Here is a 16,830-nt window from a genome sequence, read left to right as displayed (position 1 = left end):
TCTAGCCATTGACCCACAAACATGGCTGCACCGGCATCTGATCCCGGCCACCAGACAAAACATCTTGTCAACACCTTCATTTTGGAAATCACAGGATGATCCTGGTGGAGTTCAGCCAGTATCTTGGGAAAAACACACTTGCTCCCCGTATTACTATGCCATCCTCAATGGACATCTAGTCTTGCCAAGTCCTGAAAGGATTCAATTCTGGTTGTAATGCCCCTTTCATTTCCAACACCACCAGCTGTATGTGATTCACCAGGAAGGGATCTTTTTGTACCCACATTCTGATATGGTCAGAGATGATGGGAAACATGCCCGCAATGTTTAAAAACAGAACAGACTTTTTCACCACTGGCACCCACCATGGTGTATCTACCAGAGGGAGTAGGCTTCACACAACTGCATTGAACACCTAATTGCCCACACAGTTTTCTGAGGGTTTATGCACTCAGCATGACAGCCCACTGAATTTGACCTGAAGCTTGAGGTGTGATGGCCCTGACATCATCAGGTCTCCCTGGCAGCGTATTGTGGTCCATTGATATTTCAAATTGATGTCCTAAAAGGTATTGGTGGAACTTTCTCACACAAAGGATTACCACCAAACCTTCCTTTTCTATCTGGACATGTCTTCATTTGACATTAGTCAAAGTTTGAGAAACATATACCATGTCTGCCAAGCCATCAATGAGCCAGCAGTTACCTCAAACTGTATTGGGAGGCATCACATGTCAGCACTACAGCTCACTGGGAACTATTGTGTGCCAACACCATCTACAATACCTGCTTTTTCACTTCCCTAAAGATTACTTCTGGGCGATGAGATCATTTGCAATGCTGATCATTTCTGAATAGCAAATCCAAGCTGCCAAGATGGAGGCCAGGACATTACAGAAGCATCCATAATATTTCACCAAACCAAGGTAAGATCGAAGCCCTGCTGGATGCCAGGGCACCCTTGATTGACCTCACTTAATTTTCCAATGTGTTTAACCTGGTCTTGATGATGCTATAGCTCAAGGAGGTCACTTGGAATGCCTTGGAATACACATTTTTCCTTCTAAGACCCTGGAGAACCATTTAATTGCTGTGCACAATCTCTCAAAATCCTCTTCCCGGTTATTTGTACATCATTCATCCTGGGGTACACTTTGTGAAATGTTCTCCATTGTTCACTGGACAATTTCACAGGCTGATGATATCCCAACACAAAAAGCAGTATCGGATATTGGTAATTGTAGCATATTTATGGGAATCTTCATCAAATCACAATGGCAGGTTTGCACGGCTCATATCCAGCTTCATGAAGGACAAAGCCTATAAAGTTTTGCATGTAAGTCCTCAATGTGGTGGATCGGTTATTTATCTGGCTTCAAAATACAGATCACTGTTTCATCAAAATCTCCACAAAGGCAAACTGACCCACAATGGCGACGACCATTACAGTGGATACAGTAAATATAGTGGTTTTAATATTGCTTCACTTTCCAGCCTCATGAATGCTGCCTCTACATTTGCACGCACATCAAGTGGTACTGGTCATGTGGACTCGACAGGCCAAATGGCCGGCTTCCGCATTTTAGAGGTTCTACCAAACCTTAGGTTTCTCTTTGGCAATTCTCCAGAGGCCTTACCATTAACTGTGAAAGTCTTGCTTTGTCCATCTAAGCAAAATGGAACATGTCACATTTATCAAAACTAAACTCCATCTGCCACTCCTCAGCCATTGGCCCACTTGATCAGGATACATTTGGAATCTTTGATCACCTACTTCACTGTCCATTATACGGCAAGCTTGGTGACATCTGCAAAATCACTAAGCATAGAGTTGCAGAGATGTATAATATGCAAACAGACTCTTCAGTCCAACTCAATATGCCAACCACATATTCTAAATTTATCCAGTCCCATTCGCCAGCACTTGGCTCATATCCATCAAAACTCTTGCTATTCGTATTTCCATCCAGATGCCTTTTAAATATTGGAGTTGTCCAGCCTCCACCACATTCTTTGGCAGCTCGTTTCATACATGCAACTTATGTTTCCTATATTCTCAATACTAATCCATTTACATGAATGACAAATGGCAATGGACCCAGCACCAATTCTTTTATTCATCACAGGTCTCCAGTTTGATCAACAATCCTCCATTCTTCTAAAACCAAAGATGTAAAAGGAAAGAAACCAAGAACACCTTACATTTCCTGCATCAGATAATCCCAAGACAGGCACAGCACCGGGTGAAACACTCTGCTCTTTCAAGACTAGGTGGGGCCCAGTGTTGGAGTGGGATCGACAAAGTTAAAAATCACTCATCATCTTCATTTAGAAGAACTACCAGCAGTGTTCCAAAATATAGAATTTCCAAACAAACATTTGGATGAACTTGGTGATTTTTTTAAACTCTGCTATTTCAAAACAAGAATTAAAGCAACTATCAGTGTATCAACCAAAAATGAAGACACTATGACTCTGGGGAACGGCAAAATAAAAATATATACACAAACATTGGCTCACCCTTCTCTCCACACTTCAAGCTCACTGCCTTTAGTCCTGATGAAGGGCTTTTGCCCGAAACGTCAATTTCGCTGCACTTTGGATGCTGCCTGAACTGCTGTGCTCTTCCAGCACCACTAATCCAGAATCACCCTTGACAATGTCTGCAATAACCAGTTTTAGGTAGTGGCCAAAGGGGGCCAAAATAAAAATAAACTCAAGCAAATATAAGAAAACAAACGATAAATGAACAGCTCTGATGAGGAGTCAGCTAGACTCAAAGTCTTAGCTTGCTCTCTCTCTCATGGATGCTGTCTGGCCTGTTGTGACCTCCAGCATTTGTTCTTTTCAACTGAATAAATGAATCCTCTCTGCGCTGTCATGATTGAACACTCCATGGAAAGGAACAATGATGCATAAAATCAAGAGGAAGTACAGTTGTACGTAACTAACAGCTCACACTGATCCCCATCAAGAGCTTCTGGGACAGCAACAATGCAGGGCTACAATTAAAGTCCTATTGGGGCAAAAGTTGTCAGCTTGTAGGCATTGAGATCTGCAGCAACACAGATTCAGAACAGTGTTCAGATGATGACTTGGCCCTGCTCGATACTGGTTCAGAGGGGGAAATGGGCAGGTGTTGACCCTGTTTGCCATTATAATGATTTACACTTTGTTGCGGATCAGGCCAAAGACCACGACTAACTTCATGTTGCAACTAAATTAGAGAAGAACACTTCACAAATGCTTCTCAATTGATTGTGTCAAAGGCCTTTGTAAGGTCCATGAGGGTCCAAGACATCAGTGAAAACCATGTCCATTGTAACTTTCTGGGGCCAAAGCCACACTGAGACTCTGGAAGGAGTTCCTCAACCGTAGGGAGGAGCCATTTGAAAAGGACCTTGGCGATGAGTTTTCCAATGGTCGACATCAGGGATTTTACCTTGCAGTTACCACAGTTTGACATGTTCCCTTTGTTGACAATGCTAACTTTGGCATGTGGGAGCCCTCCCGGGATGCTCTCCACCTTTTAGATAGGGCACACAAAGACATTCAGCTATACTGGGAGCTCAGTGCCTCCACACTTCAATGCTTCAGGGGGAATACCATTTGCACCTGCAGCCTTGTTCTTGAGCTGGAGGTCTGCCTTTTCACCAAGGCTAGGCGATAACTGAATTCCCTGAGTGTAATATGCCGCTGGATGCAATTCAAGAATTTCCACATGCTCAGCACTGACCTGGCTTTCAATAGAGACGGCCCATCGAGTGAGCAGGACCCCTGACATATCTGCCAATCAGGACTCCCTAATTGGACAAGGTGACCAGCCATAACCATTTTCCCACTAGGTCAACTTCCTCAGATTCTGGCTTGGTTACTGACACCATGTGCTGGACTGTCAACCAGCAGAAATTTATCTTCTTCTGCAGTTCGTAATGGCATCAAGGCTGTCACACCTGCCTTGAGGTTTCTTCTACACTGGGAGAATGAGGAGAACCCACAGGTGTGGACATCCTTGCCATCTGAGGAGCTAGTTATGCCGTGCTCTTGGTCACTTGCGGGTTACAGCTATCATGTGATCCTCACAATTGTTCAGGAACACTTCTCCGACGTCATGTCCTTTACTTCGACCATGCCTTTTCCCCATGCATGCCATTCCAATGGTTTAAACAGCACATTTTGTCCAATGTAGTAAAGTGCCTCAAGAGCAAAATGGAGTTTTGTGGCCAGCATTGAAGTTCCTGATGCCATTTAACATTCACATTCACATTCACATTCCAATCCATGACAGAAATGAAAACTGGCATTACACCCAGTACCAGTCCCTGCATTTGTCACAGGCCTCCACTCTTTTAAAACCAAAGATGTAAATGGAAAAATAAAACCAAGATGTCCTGATACTGCCTGCATCAGACATTCCTGAATCAGACACATCACCAGGAAAAATGGTGCACTCATTCAAAACTGAAATTAAACTGCTTTCACTTTGCTTACTTCTTTCTAGCTTTCCCCAGAGCAATTGTGTCTTTTTTGTTTAACAGGCTCAAACTGGCTTTCCCTGCCCCACCGACCACTTGTGAGCAGGAGCTACTGGGGGCCAAAATAAATATATACTCAAGCAAATTAGACAACACACAAACAGCTCTGATGAGGACTCATTTGGTCTTGAAATACTAGCTGCCCTCTCTCGTGGATACTCTCTGACCTGCTGTGATCTCCAGCATTTGTTCCTTTCAACCAAATAAAAAACTAAACAACTAAATGCTATTTTCAATAAAAGAAATCTCTGCTCTGTTGCAATTGAAAACTCCTGGGATATGAACAATTATGGTTTAAATTCAGAGAAAGCATACCTGTACATTTCAACTAAAAATAACATATCACTCACAACGATCCCTACCAAAAACATCTGGGACAGCAATGGTTCAGGACTACAATTAAAGCCCCCTTGGATCAAAAGTGGGCAGCTTGCCGGCAATGAAGTCTGACAGTGAGGTAGATTCGGAAGTGTTGCAGTGATGACATAGCCCTGTTCGACACCGTTTGAGAGGGTGAATGGGTAGGTGTTGAGGCTGTTTGTCATTTTGATGAATTACATATCATTGTGGAGCAGGCTGATCATGGTACAAGTAAAGCAAAGAAGAACGCTCTAGAAATACTTCCGGATTGATGATGTTAAAGGCCTTTTTAACGTTCCCAGAGGGCCATATACAGCAGTGAAAATCATGTTCAATGGATCACTCTCTGGCTGAAAGCCACACTGAGATCCTGAAAGGACTTCCTCAGTCACGGGGAGGAGAAAGTTGAAAAGGACTTTGGTAATACATTTCCAATGATTGACATCAGGGATATTCCTCTGTAGTTACCACAGTCTGACATGTTCATCTTTTCATAGAATACTTACAACTTCAGCATCTTGGAGCTCTTCTGGGAAGCTCTCCTCCTTCCAGATAAGGCAGACAAGGGCATGCAGCTACATTGGGATCTCAGTACCTCTACACTTCAATGCCTCAGTGGGAATGCCATTTGAACCTGCAGCCTGTTTCTTAAGTTGGAGGACAGACTTATCTATTTCATCCAAGATTAGGTATTGCTGATCTCCTTGAGTATAATTTGCTGTGGGATGCAATTCAAAGAATTTCCATGTGCACAGTACATGATTCTGACCTAGCTTTCATAAAGATGGCTCCTCAAGAGAGCAGAACCCCTGACACACCTGCCAGACAGGACTCCCTGACTGGATCAGGTTACCAGGCACATCTTGAGAAATTATATTCAATGAGATTCACTGGAGTGGACAGGAACTTGATACCATATGTGGAAGCTTTGCATGTCAGCACCACAGCTCACTGGGGATTATTCTGTGCTGAAACATTAAATGACGAGAGCTGCTTGTTCAATTCCCAAAAGGCTACTTCTGGGCAATGTGACTATTTGCAAAGCTGACCCATTCAGTTTCAGACAAACTCTGGGAAGCACATACTATCAGGCAGTCCTCTCTGTCAGTGAGCAGCAGTAACCGGATACCATATGGTGAGGCTTCGCACGGCAGCGGCACATCTCACTGGAGATCATTCTGTGCCAAGACATTAAATGATGATAGCTGCTTTTTCAATTCTTGTAAGGGTTCTTCTTGGTGACGTGAGTATTTGCAAAGTTGGCCCTTTCTGAATACCAAATCTCAGCTGCCAAAATGGAGGCCAGGTAATTACACAATTTTCTGTCATATTTCACCAACCCAAGGAAAGACTAGAAGCTCCGATGCAGACGTGGGAGCTGATGACCCCTTGGTTGCTCTTGCTTATCTTTCAGTGTGTGCTACCCACTTGTCCATGTTGTAGCTTAATTATGTCACTTGGGGTGCCTTGGAATACATTTGTTTTCCTCCTAAAGTCTTGGATAAACATTAAATGATCTTTATTGAACTTCCCAGTGATTAGCAAATATTCAGATAAATAGGGACCATGGGTAGATCTTGTAAACTGTTCTCCACCATTCACTGGAACAATTCACTGGAATGATATCCCAAAACAAAGGCATTCAAGAACAGTGGTTACACCCCTTATGGGTATCAACTGTAGCATATTTATGGGAATCCTCACTGAAGGATGGCTCATATTCAGCTAGTAAAGGACAGGGCATCTGTGGTTTTCCAGACAAGTCCTCAATGTGTTGGATTGGTTATATTGGTTATATTCCTGGCTTCAAAAATTCACTCATTGATTCTTTAAAACCTCCACATGGGCAAATTGACACATAATGGGATCAAATTGCCCTGCACATAGGGTACACTGCAGTGGTTTGATCATCGCTTAGCTTTCCAAGCTCTTGATTTGTGGCTCTACTTTTGCACGTTAGGGAAATGGGACTGATAGTGTGCGCCTGTCGTGCCAAATGGCCCACTTCTGCACTGTAGAGGTTCTGTCAACTCCTAGGACTCTCTGTTCGACAACACTCCACAGGCCGTTCCAAAAGTAGCCTTGGCTTCTTCTTCTTACCAAAATGCAACATTTTGCATGTATCAAAATTATACTCTACCTGCCACTTCTCACAAACCGTGCACCCTATATTCTCATGCAAATCCTTCACATATATGACAAACGGCATTGGACACATCACCGATTCCTGTATTTATCACAAGCCTCCAGTCTGAAAAACAACACCCATTATGTGCAACAGATTCTGTCCAAATACACATCGTACCAGCACATACACTCTGCTCTTCCAAAACAGAAACAAAAGCTGCTTTCACTTTGTAAAACAAAAAAAAAGACACTGCTCCTCTAGGGAAAGACAGAAGGAAATAAACAACCAAAAATTGGCTCTCGCTGTGCCAACCAACCACTCGTGGGCATGGGCCATACAGCACCAAAATAAAAATAAAGTCAAGGCGATCAAATAAAACAAACAACAAAAGAACAACTCGGATGCGGGGTCTTCTCGTCACAAAATCTTAGTTTGCTCTCTCTCATGGATTATGTCTGACCCACTGTGATCTCCAGCATTTATTCATTTCAATGATATTTTTTTTAAAAAATCGGCTCTGCTTTGTTGACATTGAACACTCCTGAGAAAGGAATCTGGGAATGGTTAAAAATCCAGAAGAAGGATTCCTGTTCATTTCAACCTTAAATAACTGACCGCTCACACTGATCCCCATCAAGGGTTTCTGGGATAGTGACATTGCAGGACTTCAATACAAGCCCCCTTGGCCTAAAATTGGCAGCTTATCTGCGGTGAGGTCCTGCAGTGAGGTAGATTCAGAGCGATTTTGTTGTAATGACATAGCCCCGCTCGACACGGGTTCAGAGGCAGAATGGGTCAGTATTCAAGCTGTTTGTCATTAAGATGACCTACACATCGTTTCAGACCTGGTGAGGGATGGCGATGCACCTCTTGCAACTCAGAAAATGGTTACCTTTCTACAATCAAAGAGAAAGTGGGACAGTTTGGTATCCAGTGAAGTTGTCAGCTGTTTTCTTAACTTTGCCCTCAATATTTGGACTGTTCTTTCCGCCATACAATAGGACAACACATGCATGGGTCACTACATGCCGAATGTCATTTGATTTTAAGTAATACTCAAAACTACCTGCTGGCAAATGAATGCACTTTATCTGTGATCAACATCATTACATGTACAGATCCCACAAAACGGACTGGCACATTCGATGCGTAACTGAGCTAAGGTTAGACCTAGCAGAGCCATGAATATAGTGCACTGCTGGTGACAATTTCTGTCCTTCTTGGCATTGTGGATACTGCCCAAACAACATGGCTGCATCGGCATCCAATTCTGGCCACGAAACATAATGTATTGCCAACGTCTTCACTTTAGAAATAATAGGATGAGCCTAGTAGCATTTAACTGTTACCTGATCATGACCTTTGCTTGTGACAAACACGTTTGCTCCCCATATTAGTCTGCCACCGTCAATGGTCATCTGCCCTTGCCAGCTCCAGAAAGAATTCCATCCTGCTTGTGATGACCCTTTCGTTTTGAACACCACCAGCGGTTTTTGCTAAGCAAGGACGGGAAATTCTTATATCTACTGTGTGATATTGTCAGAAATGACTAGAAGGGAAGCAGAAAGTTTAAAACCAAAATGGACTCTTCCTTTGGTGGAACGCACCATGGTGACTTCGGGCAGTAACCAGGTGACTGCAGGTATGGTGTTCCAATTTGTAAATCCATGCACTCAGAAGAAGAGCTCACTTCTGAATTTAACCTGAATCTGCAAGTGGGATAGCCCTGCCTTCTTCAGGAAGCTCTAGCAGGGTTTTGTGGTCCATTTCTACATCAAAAACATATTGGTTGAACTTTGTCACACAAAGGTTACTGACAAACATTCCATCTCCGTCTGGACGCATTTTCATTCGGCGTCAGCCAAACTCTGGGATGCACATAATATGAGGTGATTCTCTCTGTCGGTTAGCCAGCAGTAACAGGATACCAAATGATGAGGCTTCCCATGTCAGTGCCACATCTCACTGGAGATCACTCTGTGTCAAAACATTAAACACGGATAGATGCTTTTTCAATTCTCATAAGAGTTCTTCTTGGCGATATGATTACTTGCAATGCTGGCCCTTTCTGAATATCACATCCTAGCTGCCAAATGGAGGCCAGGTGATGACAGAATTTTCCATAATAATTCAACAACCCAAGGAAAGACGGAAGCTCCGATGCAGACATGGGTGCCAAGGGAACCTTGGTTGCCCTTGCTTTATCTTTCAATGTGTGGAAGCCACTCTTGTCCACTCTGTAGCCCAGGAAGGTCACTTGGGCTGCCTTGGAACACATTTGTTTTCCTTCCTAAGGTCTTGTTCAAACATTAAATAATATTTATTGATCTTACCAGTGATTAGCAAATCTTCAGATAGATAGGTACCATGGGTAGATCTTGTAAACTGTTCTCTGCCACTCACTAGAACGATTTACCGGCTGATGATATCCCAAAGAAAGGCTGTCAAGTACACTAGTTACACCCTTTATGGGTACTGATTGCAGCATATTTATGGGAATCCTCATTGAAGCACAATACCAAGTTCATATTGTCCATATCCAGCTTCATAAAGGACAGGGCACCTGCAGTTTTGCAGATATGGCCTCAATGTGATGGATGAGTGACATACCTGGCTTCAAAAGCTAGCTCATCAATTCTTTAAAATGTCCACATCGGCAAAGTGACTCATAATGGATTAGAATTGAGCTGCAAGTAGGGAACATTGTAGTGGTTTGGTCATTGCTTAGCTTTCCAGGCTCTTGATTCGTGCCTCTACTTTTGCACGTAAGGGAAATGGGACTGATACTGTTGGGCCTGTTGCTTCAAATGGCACTGTAGAGGTTCTGTCAACTCCTAGGCCTCACTATTTGACAACACTCCACAGGCCCTACCAAAAGTGGACCAAAATGCAACGTTTGGCATGTATCAAGATTATACTCGACTGGCCACTCCTCACAAACCATGCACCGTATATTCTCATCCAAATTATTTACAGAAATGACAAATGGCATGGACATACCACCAATTCCTATATTTGTCACAATCCTCCCGTCTGAAAAACAACACCCAACAGACACTCCCCGAATAGGCATAGTACCAGGACATACACTCTGCTCTTCCAAAACAGAAACAAATGCCGTTTTCAATTTGTAAAGCAAAAAAGACTGTTTTTGTTTCTCTATTCTGTTCTTCCAGGGAAAGACAGAAGGAAATAAACAATCAAACATTGGCACTCCTGGACTCAGTGCCCACCAACCACTCATGGACTTGTTCCAGACAGTGCCAAAATAAAAATAAACTCAAGGCAGTCAAAGAAAACAAACAACAAATGAACAGCTCAGATGCGGCGTCATCTCAATGCAAAACCTTAGCTTGCTCTCTCTGACCCGCTGTGATCTCCAGCATTTAACTAGGTGAATAAATCCTCTCTGCTCTGTCATGATTGAACACTTCTGGAAAGGAACAACAATGGTTTGAAATCCAGAGAAAAGACAAATGCTCATTTCAACTGAAAATAAATTACCACTCACACTGACCCCCATCAAGAGTTTCTGGGACAGCGACATGGCAGGACTTCAATACAAGCCCCCTTGGCCTAACAGTGGGCACCTCATCAGTGGTGAGGTCCTGTAGCAAGATAGATTCAGAGAAGTATTGTGGTGATGACACAGCCATGCTCGACGCCAGGTAAAAGAGGGAATGGACAGGTGTTGAGGCCGTTTGTTATTACGATGATTTGCATCTTGCTGTGGATCAGGTGACGGACGGTTGACAAAGTTCATGCTGCATCAAAAGCAGTGAAGAATGCTGCCCAAGTGCTTTCTGATTGATGGTACCAAAGGCCTTTGTAAGACACAAGTAGGCCATTTACAATCGTGAAAAACATGCATAATATGCATCTCTGCGGCTGAAGGTCACACTCAAACTCTGTACATAGTTCATCAGCCATAAGGAGGAGACAGTTGAAAAGGACCTTGGTGATGAATTGTCCAGGGGTCAACATCAGGGACACTCTTCTGTACGTACCACAGTTTGACACGTTCCATTGTTTGAAAATTTTCCTGACTTTGGTATATGGCAGCTCTTCTGGGATGCTCTCCTCCTTCCAGAGAAGGCAGACAAGGATATTCAGCTGCACTGGAAGCATAGTGCCTCTGCAGTTCAATGCTTGAGGGGGACTACCATTTGCAACTGCAGCCTTGTTCTTCAGCTGAAGGACCGCCTCCTCTGTGTCAACCAAGGCTTAAGTATTCCTAAACTCAGTGCATGTAATATGCTGTGGCATGCACTCCAAAATTTTCCACGTGCAAACTACGCGACACTGACCTAGCCTTCATAGAGACTGCTCCTCGAATCTGTCAGTCAGATCTCTCTGATAGGCTGAGGTGAACAGCCTCAACCTGGAAAATTATATTCAATGAGGTTCACTTGCTGACTGCGTTCCAATCATCAATTCCGTCCCCATCTAATTCCTCTTTCTTGCACCATCTCTTGAGTCACTTTCCCACTCGGTCCACTTCCTCGGACTCCGCGCTGCAATCTGCCGCCACGTGCTGGACTGTGGCCTTCCTCTTGCGTCTCAGAAAGAAATTATCTTCTTTTGTAGGTGGCAATGGTGCCAGTGCTGTAACATCTGCCATGTCCATCTCACCCTCAGAGGATTCTTCCACACTGGGTGAAGGACAGGTTCGGACAGCCTTGCTGAATGTTGTGTGGAGCTGGGTATGTTTTGCTCCTGACCACGTCCTGAGGTTGCAGCAATCATGTGATCCTCACAATTGTTCAGGACCTCTTGTGTGACCTAAGCATTGTACATCTTGCGACCTGTCCTCAGTTTGAACATATCCTGTACCTATTCGGGGCCATTCCCACAGTTTCAACAGCACATTTTGTCCCATGAAGTAAACTGCCTCACCCACAAAGAGGGGTTTTGTGGCCAGCATTGGCCTTCCTGATGGCGTTTCACTCTCCCCACAGCATCCAAAAAGATCAAATTTACCTTGAAGTCTTCTTCGCATCAGCAAATCTAGTGGAGTTGTCACTGCAGTTGTGTGAGCGGTGTTTCTATAATCAATGAGAAAGTGGGACAGTTTGGTATCCAGCGACGTTGTCAGCTGTTTCCTTAACTTTGCCCTCAATATTTGGACTGTTCTTTCCACCAGACAATCAGATAATAGATACCCCTGTCACTACATGCTGAATGCCATTCGATTTTAGGTAATACTCAAAACTACCTGCTGGCAAATGAATGCCCTTTACCTGTGACCAACATCATTACAAGTACAGATCCTACAGAACAGACTGGCACATTTGATGTGTAACTGAGCTAAGGTTGATGGTGGACATTGGGGAATGGAGGGAGAGTGGACTGTGTCAGTAAAGTCCTGTTCCTGAAGGTAATGATGGTGGTTATACCTGGCCATTCCCATGAATATAGGTAACAATGGTGGTTATTGGGGGATGGAGGGAGAGCGGACTGTGTCAGTAAAGTCCCTGTTCCCAAGGTAATGATGGTGGACATTGGGGGCTGAGGGGGAGAGGATTGAGCCTGGTCCCCTCCCCACAGTGAGACATCTTGCTGTTAAGCGGGGCCGGGTGACTGTTACCAATTTTATTTTATATTCCACCCTCGCTCCCCCCCCCACTTCCCTCACCTAGCTCCAAGGGTTTTTATTTACACGGGAGGATATTATCTGACAGTGGGGTGCTGATGCTGGTGAAGGAAGAGGGGTGGTTGACCACCGCGATGGCGGGGACCACACCGTTTTATTTTGCTACTGGGACAAGCTCCAGATGCAGGAGGATGCCCGGGAACCGAGGAAAGAAAGCGAACTTGGAGATGGGAAGAGTTGGAGGGGTTTGGGACTCTGTACCTCAATCTGTAGTCTATACCAACACAATTGTTAAATTTATATTTGACATAAGCAATGATTTTTATTAATCGGTGTATGGGGTCAAGGCAGACAAATGGAGTGAGGCCACAGATCAACCCCGATCTTATTGAGGGATTGGAACAGGATCTAGGGGCTGAATGACCTCCTCCTGTTCCTGTGAAACTTGCTTACAAATTTATCAGAGCTCTTCAGTAAAATTGGAAGGTGGTAAATTAATAAGGATGGATAAACTTGTGCCCCAGGGCAGCACACAGTGGCTCAGTGATTAGCACTGCTGCCTCACAGCACCAGGGCCCAGGTTCGATTCCAGCCTCAGGTGACTGTGTGTGTGGAGTTCGCACGTTCTCACTGTATCTGCGTGGGTTTCCTCTGCGTGCTCCAGTTTCCTCCCACAGTCCAAAGATGTGCGGATCAGGTGGATTGGCCATGCTAAAGTGCCCATAATATTAGGTACATTAGTCAGAGGGAAATGGGTCTGAGTGGGTTACTTTTTGGAGGGTCAGTGTGGACTGGTTGGGCGAAAGGGCCTATTTCCGCACTGTAGGGGAATCTAATCTAAGACAGGGTTCACTCTGCTGAAACTGCTGGGATGGGACTGTGCATTTCTCATCTGATAGTTACTGTGTCACTGACCCCGCTGTGTCACTCCACTGTGTCTGTGTCACTGATCCAGAGAAGGAAGGCTGACCCCACTGTGTCGGTATCACTGACTCCAAGGAGAGCAGACTGATACCTTGCCCCTTTAAGGAGGATGTGTTCTGTTTCTCTTGATGAGGGATGTTATCAACCTGGTGCCCAGGTGTATGTTCCATGGAAAGCAGAGTAAATAACTTTGGGTTTTCTTAAATTACGACCAAAGCAGCATGAGGAAGTGGAGTCCGGCTCTCACCGATCCAGGGGCTCAGCACTGCTTTCAGTTACTGAAGGTGCATTATTTGGTGTTGAAGCTGTTAGTCACAGCTGTCACCTCTCTCTGCTGTAGGAAAAAAAGCTTGAACTCTCCCTCTGCTGTAAGATTGTTTGTTTTGGTGTTCCCATCTTTTGGATTGGAGGAGATAGTAAGTGTGGGAAATCTGTTTTGCTGAATTTGCCTTTACTAAGGGTCTGTTTATAGGATGTAGCTGTATTGGAACAGTTGATGGGTAGAATTAAGTAATATATTATTTTGTTATGTACTCCAACAGGTTCAAGTTGTGCCAATTTTCATTGTTTGCATTTTAATTGGGATGTAAAAATTGTCTGTTTTGTGTAAAGCTTAGCAGTCTGACCAATTGAATTTCATCCAGAACAGAACACTCTAGAACTGTCCATGATGCTACAAGTGATGTCTAAGGTTCGACATGACCGTTCTCAAACTCACTTGAAATATTGGCTGACAGAGTTCTGTACGTTCTAGAAGGGATGTGAGTGCATTGGAGAGGGAACAGAGGAGATTGACCAGGCTGTTCCCTGGGCTTGGAGAGTTTTAGTTCTGAAGAGAGTTTGGACAGACTGGGATTGTTTTCATTAAAGCCGAGGCGATGGAGAGGAGACATGACTGAGATGTATAAAACTATGATGGCATAGGGTATACAGGAAGAGAACATTTCCCATGGATGGAGGGATTAAGGACAGGGGCATAGATTTAAGTGAAGGAAACTGAACCCTTCAGTTGAGGGAGGAGTAGAGTGACAACAATGAAATGGCTGTAAGATAAGAGAAAGAGCTGGAAAGCGCAGCCTAAATGAGTGGTAGAGGTGTGAACCCTGAAGACAATTTGGAATTATATGAATGATATTTTGAAATGCCACAGTGGACAAGGCTGCAGACTGATGTAGACAGTGAAGCAAGAGAATATGACACACAAGGAGTGAAACCCACACCTCTCCATAGAGTGGTCCCAACCCATACCCTCCCTGGCCTCACCCCTCCATCTCCCTTCAAACTGCTCCATCATCAGTCAACTATTTTGGGTTTCTTCACTGAGCATGCCCAGTACACTGTAGGGAACAAAGAATGATTCATCCCCAGCTGCTGTTGTACAGATCATGTGTGTCTCAGAGTCAGCTCTGAGACATCTCCTGGGCAGTCTCAATCTGTATCTGTGTGTCTCTGACTCCGTGTCATTGAGCATCACCCGTACACCCTAATGTTTATGTATGGGACTGCTTTGTATATTCTGGAATATGAACACATTGTAACCTGAGGAAGGTGAGGGTTTCGGTCCTCCCCGGCTTACTCCCTGTTTGATCGCAGTGAGGCCACTTGAACTGAACAGGTCAAAGTGTGACCTCACAGAACAATGTGACCTCACTGAATACATCACAGAGAGTTCAGACATCACAACTGGTCTGTAAACTGGCTTCAACTGAGACATGAGGCTGTGTCAGTAAACACAGGGAAGGCTAGGTCACTGCACTGACTGTGTCTCTGGCTGATCTGTTTGGGAGTGAATGTGATCAGAGAGATGATCAAAACAGCTGGACTTTACAAAGAGAAAACAAAGCTTTGAAAACACCATCAGCAATCTGATCAGGCAGAAAATGGGGAGGTTTGAAAGGTTAGTGTAAAATTCTTCATCTTGCACTGACTAAGGATTTGGGGGTAATTATAGAGTCATAGAGTTATAGAGATGTACAACATGGAAACAGACCCTTTGGTCCAACCTGTCCACACTGATCAGATATCCCAACCCAATCTCGTCCCACCTGCCAGCACCCGGCCCATTTCCCTCCAAATCCTTCCTATTCACATACCCATCCAAATGCCTCTTAAATGTTGCATTTGTACCAGCCATCACCACATCCTCTGGCAGCTCATTCCATACATGTACCACCCTCTGCGTGAAAAAGTTGCCCCTTAGGTCTGTTTTATATCTTTCCCCTCTCACCCTAAACCTATGCCCTCTAGGTCTGAACTCCCGAATCCCAGGAAAAAGACTTTGCCTATTTATCTCATCCATGCCCCGCATAATTTTGTAAGCCTCTATAATGTCACCCCTCAGCCTCCGACGCTCCAGGGAAAACAGCCCCAGCCTGTTCAGCCTCTCCCTATAGCTCAGATCCTCCAACCCTGGCAACATTCTTGTAAATCTTTTCTGAATCCTTTCAAGTTTCACAACATCTTTCCAATAGGAAGGAGACCAGAATTGCACGCAATATTCCAACAGTGGCCTAACCAATGTCCTGTACAGCCACAACATGACCCCCCCCAACTCCTGTATTCAAAACTCTGACCAATAAACGAAAGCATGCCAAATGCCTTCTTCACTATCCTATCTATCTGCGACTCCACTTTCAAGGAGCTATCAACCTGCACTCCAGGGTCTCTTTATTCAGCAACACTCCCGAGGACCTTACCCTTAAGTGTATATTTCTTGCTAGGATTTGCTTTCCCAAAATGCAGCACCTCGCATTTATCTGAATTAAACTCCATCTGCCACTTCTCAGCCCATTGGCCCAGCTGGTCAAGATCCTGTTGTAATCTGAGGTAACCCTCTTCGCTGCCCACTACACCTCCAATTTTGGTGTCATCTGCAAACTTACTAACTGTACCTCTTATGCTCATATCCAAATCATTTATGTAAATGACAAAAAGTAGAGGGCCCAGCACCGATCCTTGTGGCACTCCACTGGTCGCAGGCCTCCAGTCTGAAAAACAACCCTCCACCATCACCCTCTGTCTTCTACCTTTGAGCCAGTTCTGTATCCAAATAGCTAGTTCTCCCTTTATTCCATGAGATCTAACCTGGCTAATCAGTCTCCCATGGGGAACCTTGTCGAACGCCTTACTAAAGTCCATATAGATCACATCTACTGCTCTGCCCTCATCAATCTTCTTTGTTACTTCTTCAAAAAACTCAATCCAGTTTATGAGACATGATTTCCCACGCACAAAGCCATGTTGACTATCCCTAATCAGTCCATGCCTTTCCAAATACATGTACATCCTGT

Source organism: Hemiscyllium ocellatum, assembly GCF_020745735.1.
Source record: "Hemiscyllium ocellatum isolate sHemOce1 chromosome 15 unlocalized genomic scaffold, sHemOce1.pat.X.cur. SUPER_15_unloc_3, whole genome shotgun sequence".
Classification (NCBI taxonomy): domain Eukaryota; kingdom Metazoa; phylum Chordata; class Chondrichthyes; order Orectolobiformes; family Hemiscylliidae; genus Hemiscyllium; species Hemiscyllium ocellatum.
The sequence above is the reverse complement of the archived record's forward strand: the minus strand, read 5'-3'. Positions refer to the sequence as shown.